The sequence below is a fragment of the Podarcis melisellensis genome (genome assembly GCF_964234715.1).
Source record: "Podarcis melisellensis genome assembly, chromosome: 13".
Taxonomy (NCBI): Eukaryota; Metazoa; Chordata; class Lepidosauria; order Squamata; family Lacertidae; genus Podarcis; species Podarcis melisellensis.
Window position 1 is genome coordinate 55,234,712 of NC_138545.1, and position 7,121 is coordinate 55,241,832.

Below are 7,121 nucleotides of genomic sequence, written 5' to 3' on the forward strand. Positions count from 1 at the left end.
GCCACCGGGGGCATCATTGACCCCGTGAACAGCCACCGCCTCCCCCTTGACGTTGCTTGCAAGCGAGGCTACTTCAGCGAAGAGATGCACAAGACGTTGTCGGCTCCAGCGGACGATGCCAAGCTGTACTACGACCCCAACGCCCAGGAGAAGGTCAGTTACGCTCAGCTGCAGAGGAAATGCCACGTTGACAAGCCGACGGGCCTTCGCCTGCTCTCCCTCTCTGACCAGGCCATCCAGCTTCAGCAGGAGGAGGTCTACTCCGACAGCCAGGCTAAGGAATCCTTTGGCAAGGCAGTGGTGGAAGTCCCAGCTGGCAGCTTGAAGGGCAAAACGGTCACAATCTGGGAGCTGATTCATTCCGAATATTTCACTGAAGAGCAGAGGCGGGAGCTGATACGGCAGTTCAAATCCGGCAAAGTCACCATCGAGAGGGTCATCAAAATAATTGTCACCATCATTGAAGAGACTGAGACCAAAAAGCAAGAGAAGCTGACCTTCAGTGGCTTGCGTGCCCCCGTGCCTGCCAGCGAGCTCTGGGAGTCCAAGATTCTCAGCAAGGCCCAGTATGAGCAGCTGAAGGAAGGGAAGAAGACCGTGAGAGACCTCTCCGAGACGGGAGACGTGAAGAGGTACCTCCAAGGGAGCGACTGCATTGCTGGTGTGTATGTGGAAGAAACCAAGGAGAAGCTGAGCATCTATGAGGCCATGAAGAAGAACCTGCTCCTGCCCAGCACAGCAGTTGTCCTTCTGGAGGCCCAGGCGGCCACAGGGTTCATGGTGGACCCAGTCAGGAACCAGAAGCTGTATGTCAATGAGGCGGTGAAGGCTGGCATTGTGGGACCAGAGCTCCATGAGAAACTGCTGTCCGCCGAGAAGGCTGTGACTGGGTACAAGGACCCTTACTCTGGGAACACCATCTCCCTCTTTGAGGCCATGAAGAAGGGGCTGATCCTCAGGGAACACGCCATCCGCCTGCTGGAAGCCCAGGTTGCTACCGGAGGCATCATTGACCCCGTGCACAGCCACCGTGTCCCCGTGGAGGTGGCTTACAAGCGAGGTTACTTTGATGAAGCGCTGAACCGAACCCTCTCGGACCCCACAGATGACACCAAGGGCTTCTTTGACCCCAACACCAAGGAGAATCTTACTTACCTGCAGCTGAAGGAGAGGTGTATTGAAGACCCCGAGACTGGCCTCTATCTGCTGCCCTTGAAGCAACCTGAGAGACCCACCGTGGTGGAGACAACCCAGGTGTACACTGAGGCCGAGACCAAGCAGGTGTTTGAGGAGACCCAGGTTGACATTCCGGTGGGAGACAGGGCCGGCTCCTCCATGTCCTTGTGGGAGATCATGAACTCGGACCTGATCCCTGAGGAGCAGCGCAATCGGCTGATGGATGAGTTCCGCTCCGGCAAGGTGACGAAGGAGCGCATGATCATCATCATCATTGAGATCATTGAGAAGACAGAGATCATCCGGCAGCAAGACCTCACCTCCTATGACTATGTGCGCCGCCGCATCACTGCAGAGGACCTCTATGAGGCCAGGATCATCTCCCTGGAAATATACAATGCACTGAAGCAGGGCTCCAAGACCATCCGCGAGATCCTGGAGATCGAGACCATCTGGAGGTACCTGTACGGCTCTGGCTGTGTTGCTGGAATCTACATTCCATCCAGCAAACAGAAGATCAGCATCTACCAGGCCCTGAAGAAAGGGCTGATCAGCCCAGAGGTGGCTCGACCCTTGCTGGAAGCTCAGGCTGCCACTGGCTTCATTGTGGAGCCCATCAAAAATGACATGTTGACTGTTGATGAGGCCGTCAGGAAAGGGGTTGTGGGCCCAGAAATGCACGACCGTCTCCTGTCTGCCGAGAGAGCTGTGACCGGCTACCGTGACCCCTACAGCGAGCAGAAAATCTCTCTTTTCCAGGCCATGAAGAAGGATCTCATCCCTTCTGAAGAAGCCCTCCGGCTGCTTGATGCCCAGTTGGCCACTGGAGGCATAATAGACCCACACCTGGGCTTCCACCTGCCCTTAGAGATTGCCATTCAGCGAGGCTACTTTAACAGGGAGACACACGACCGGCTGTCTGAGCCCAGCGAGGTCCGCAGCTATGTGGATCCCTCCACCGACGACAAGCTCAGCTATGCGCAGCTCCTCAAGCGATGCAGGAAGGACGAGAACAATGGCTGCCTGCTGTTGCCCCTCTGTGACACTCGCAAGCTGACCTTCAGGGGCCTGAGGAAGCAGATCTCGGTTGAGGAGCTGGTGCGCTCCAAAGTCATGGATGAAGCAACCGCCCAGCGCCTCCAGGAGGGCTTGACCTCTGTGGAAGAAGTCTCCAAAAACCTGCAGAGGTTCTTGGAGGGCACCAGCTGCATTGCTGGCGTCTACGTGGACTCCTCCAAGGAGAGGCTGTCCGTGTACCAGGCCATGAAGAAAGGCATCATCCGTCCCGGCACAGCCTTTGAGCTGCTGGAAGCCCAGGCAGCTACTGGGTACGTCATTGACCCCATCAAGAGCCTCAAGTTGACTGTGGAGGAGGCGGTGCGCATGGGCATCGTGGGTCCCGAGTTCAAGGACAAGCTGCTTTCGGCAGAGAGGGCTGTGACAGGCTACAAGGACCCCTACTCTGGCAAGATGATCTCCCTCTTCCAAGCCATGAAGAAAGGCCTGATCCTGAAAGACCACGGGATCCGTTTGCTAGAAGCGCAGATTGCCACAGGAGGCATCATTGATCCAGAGGAGAGCCATCGCCTGCCTGTGGAAATGGCATACAAGAGAGGCCTGTTTGATGAGGAAATGAATGAGATCCTCCTGGATCCTAGTGATGACACAAAGGGGTTCTTCGACCCAAACACCGAGGAGAACCTGACCTACCTGCAGCTGATGGAGAGGTGCATGACAGACCCTGAGACTGGGCTCTGCCTTCTGCCTTTGAAGGAGAAGAAGCGGGAGAGGAAGACCTCCTCCAAGTCCTCCGTCCGCAAGCGCAGGGTGGTGATTGTTGACCCAGAGACTGGGAAGGAGATGTCAGTGTATGAAGCCTACCGCAAAGGCCTCATTGACCACCAGACCTATTTGGAGCTCTCTGAGCAGGAGTGCGAATGGGAAGAGATCACTATTTCCTCCTCGGACGGGGTCGTCAAATCCATGATCATTGACCGGAGGTCAGGGAGGCAGTACGACATCGACGACGCCATTGCGAAGGGCCTGATTGACCAGTCTGCCCTCGACCAGTACCGCTCGGGCACTTTGTCCATCACAGAGTTTGCAGACATGTTGTCTGGCAACATGAGCGGGTTCCGATCCAGATCTTCCTCCGTCGGCTCCTCCTCTTCCTACCCCGTAAGCCCCGCCCACGGGAGAGCTCAGCTGACCTCCTGGAGTGACCCCACAGAGGAGACCGGCCCAGTGGCTGGCATCCTGGACACAGACACCCTGGAGAAGGTCTCCATCACAGAGGCCATGCACCGCAACCTGGTGGACAACATCACTGGCCAGAGGCTGCTGGAGGCTCAGGCCTGCACAGGTGGCATCATTGACCCGAGCTCCGGGGAGAAGTTCTCCGTCGCCGATGCCGTTAACAAAGGCCTAGTGGACAAGATCATGGTGGACAGGATCAACCTCGCCCAGAAGGCTTTCTACGGCTTTGAGGACCCCAGAACCAAGACCAAGATGTCCGCGGCGCAAGCCCTGAAGAAGGGCTGGCTGTACTACGAGGCCGGCCAGCGGTTCCTGGAGGTGCAGTATCTGACTGGAGGGCTGATTGAGCCGGAGGTGACTGGCCGGGTCCCCCTGGATGAGGCGCTTCAGAAGGGCACCATCGATGCCCGCACGGCCCAGAAGCTCCGGGACGTGAACACCTATTCCAAGTACTTGACCTGCCCCAAAACCAAGCTCAAGATCTCCTACAAGGACGCCATGGACAGGAGCATGACGGAGGAGGGCACCGGCCTGCGCCTCCTGGAAGCCTCTTCCCAGTCCAGCAAAGGCTATTACAGCCCCTACAATGTCAGCGGCTCCGGCTCCACCTCGGGGTCTCGATCCGGATCACGAACGGGATCCCGGTCGGGCTCCAGGCGAGGGAGCTTCGACGCAACGGGCTCCGGTTTCTCCATGTCCTTCTCTTCCGCCTCTTACACTGCTTCCAACTATGGCCGAAGATACACATCAGGTCCAAGCGGCAGTGGCAGCGGCGGCGGCAGCACAGATGTCCCCCCCAGCCTTGCTGGCATCTCGGCCCCCCACAGCGTGAGCTGCGGAGGAGGAGAAGGCGGCAGCAGCAGGAGATCTCTTGGACTGCAGGGGCAGCCGCAGCTTCCCGTGGCCTAACGTGCTCCCAGCCCTCCTGCCTCCTTAAAGCCTGAGATAACTTTTGCATTTATCCTGCTCTGCATGTGGAAAAGCTGCTGGCTAACCTTCTCATTTTTATTATTATTATTATTATTTTGTAATGTTTAAAAACACAATCTCCTTCCAAAGCAGTGCCTAAAGTTTAACCAAAAAAGACTAGACTAATATATTAATATATATGATTGTTCTGACAGTATTTGTATATTGAGAGAAAGAGAGAGAGCGTTTCCGTCGTCATCCTCCACCATCCTTCCCCCGCCCTCAGTTTAGCCACCCGGGAGCTTCTTTCTCTTTGTACCATCTGCAGAGTAGAATAACCCCAGGCAGGGCCCTGCGGATGCCGCCCTTAGGGCAGAAGCTGCACTCTGTCCTTCTCCTCACCAGCCAGCGACTTCCTCCACGGAGCCCCACCAGCTCCCTCCGTCAAGGGAGAGGATGACCCTCGTGCCAAGGAGCCTCTTGACCTCCTGCCTATGCCAGCTGCACCCTCAGTCAGGAAGGAAGAGAGCCCCCACCACCCCCTGGGCACCCCACAGCCCCCTCGGCTGCCACAAGCTTCCAACGCCATGCCTGGACTGCTCTTTCTCACGGGCCCTCGGCCGGACGACCAAGACCGCTGCTGCCTGCACTCCACCGTGGCTGCTCTCTGGCTGGCTTCCCCTCCGCTGCCTGGACTCTATGCTCAGACCGTAAGTGTGCCCTGGCGCTGCCGCCGCCTCCTCCTCCCTCCTGCTGCTGCCGCCTTGCGGGTGGGCCTGCCTGCCTCTCTCCATGCCTCCCCCTCTGCCCGTCTCTTCTCCCTGCCCACGCCTCCAACCTGCAGATCCTTCCTGGCGCTTTCTGTGGGGCTCTGCTGCTGCGCTCAGCACACGGGGAGCTTTGCACTGCTGTGGGCTGCTCTTAGCTAGCTGTGACCTCTGCACGTCTGTCTGTCTATCTGTCTTTCTGGTTCTGTGTATCTGGGAAGCGCCCTGTACGAAAACATGGGACAGGCAAAGGTTAGAACTGGACGGTCTCCCTTGACGCCACAACAGCTCAGCGAGGTCTCTTCCCTGGCCTCTTGCTAAAAGCTGTCTCCCCTGGGGATGCTCACGGGTAGCACCAAGGCTGTGTCTTCTCCTGGGTCTTCTGCTTTCAGAGTCCTGCTTTTTCTTCTTATCGAGGGCAAATGGATGGGGCGCTTACGGAAGCAGCCGCGCCCTGAAACGGGCACCGTCCTTGTGCTTTTTCTTCCCACCTGCTTTGTGTTCCTTCGTAATAACATGCGCTCTTTCTCTCAGACGTTTTCTCCTAGTCCCACCAAAGAAGCCCCCCTGTCGCTGGGAGAACTCCTGAGCTGGTTTTCTGAGGTCAGCAAGTCCTGGAGGAGCTCAGCAGGAGGCCCCGAGGCGGCAGCAGATGCAGCAGCCTTCCCTTCGCTGCTCTCGCCCACAAAGGTAACTGCGGGGCTTGAAATCTCCTTCCGCTTTGGGCTGTGAGCTTCTTGCGCTGGCTTCTGGGGGCTGAGGTGGTGCTGAATGGAAGGCGGGCAGAGCTGCAGAGAGGGAGACCCTGGGAAGCTAGAAATGCAATACGTAAGTGCCAAGAGTGCTCCCCACGGATCCTGAGAATGAGAACAGTGGCCCCCTGTTCTGGGGATTCTCTCCTCCTGAACCTCTGGGCCTCTGAGGCCGATGGGCCATTGCTCCTCCCCCGGTCTCTGGCCAGCAGCCTCAGCCTCTTCTCCTTCCTTGGAAGGGCGTTCAGGGTCCGTCGTGTGCAGGGAGTGGCAGGCAGGCAGGCGGGGGTCCGAGGAGCCGGTGGGGCTGAGCATGGCAGTGGCTTCCTGGCTTGATGTGATGGCATCATTGTCACGTGTGACTTCTTCTCTCTCATCCCATCCTGTTCTTTTTCTTCACTTTATTTAGCGTTGCTGGATGTCCATTTCAACTTCCTTCCCAGTTGCCGCGGATCTCGTCCCCCAGTGTTGGGGCAAGTGGGACAGCACTGAGGACCCAGGCAGACCCTTCTCCCCTCCCTTTGCAGCCACCGCGGAGCAGCTAGCGGGGGCCGTGGCTGGCGGTCAGGGGCCAGTGAGGCGGAGGCAGGGGTAGGGAGGCAGGAGTGGCCGCAGAGAGCCCTCCTCCTAGGCGGCGAAGCTGGAGTGGTCCTCTGCCCATTGCAGATGAGCTGGTCCCTTGGCCCTTTGGGGGGCGAGGCTGAGAGCTGCTGTGCTCTGGAGGAAGGCAGCCAGGCAGTTGTGGGCAGGGGAGCGAGGCCGTCAGAAAGCCACCCTGCCTGCTGCAGCTCAGAGGGTGCTGCCTCCTGCCTCCCCCCTCCTGCCCCCCACCCTCCAGCATATGCAGGGTCAGGGGCACGTCTTCCTCTGTCGGGGTGCTTTTCCTGGGCTCACACAGGGCGTTTCTCCCCTCCTTTCAAAGCAATAAGAGATGCAAAGGCAGGTGTGAAGCCACAATTTTTTTTACTGCACAGTGAAGCAATTGGAGTTACATTTCCAGCTCAGAAGTACCTGGACTACAGCTGCAGGCTCATAGTCACAATGAAGGGAAAGAGACAGAGGCAGAATTCTCATTTTGAAAGTGACATTTAGGTTCAAATCAGTTAAACAAAAATAAATACAGTGGCAAAATTAACCATTTGTTAAGTATAAAATATATACACCAGGAAAATCAAGTTTGTATGTAAAACAAAAAACGAAACCACATCTGCACCAACAAAAACTTAAGTGTGCATTTTTTTTTCAGTGTGAACACCCTCAA

General features: G+C 57.0%; 1 pseudogene across 1 annotated transcript; it reads left to right on the forward strand.

Annotated features, from left to right (window-relative positions):
- On the forward strand, positions 1–6,806 carry LOC309355654 (plectin pseudogene; annotated as a pseudogene). The gene is made up of 3 exons (XR_014173382.1): positions 1–5,051; positions 5,643–5,798; positions 6,270–6,806. The product of XR_014173382.1 is annotated as a plectin pseudogene (transcript).
- Positions 6,807–7,121: the final 315 nt, after the last annotated feature.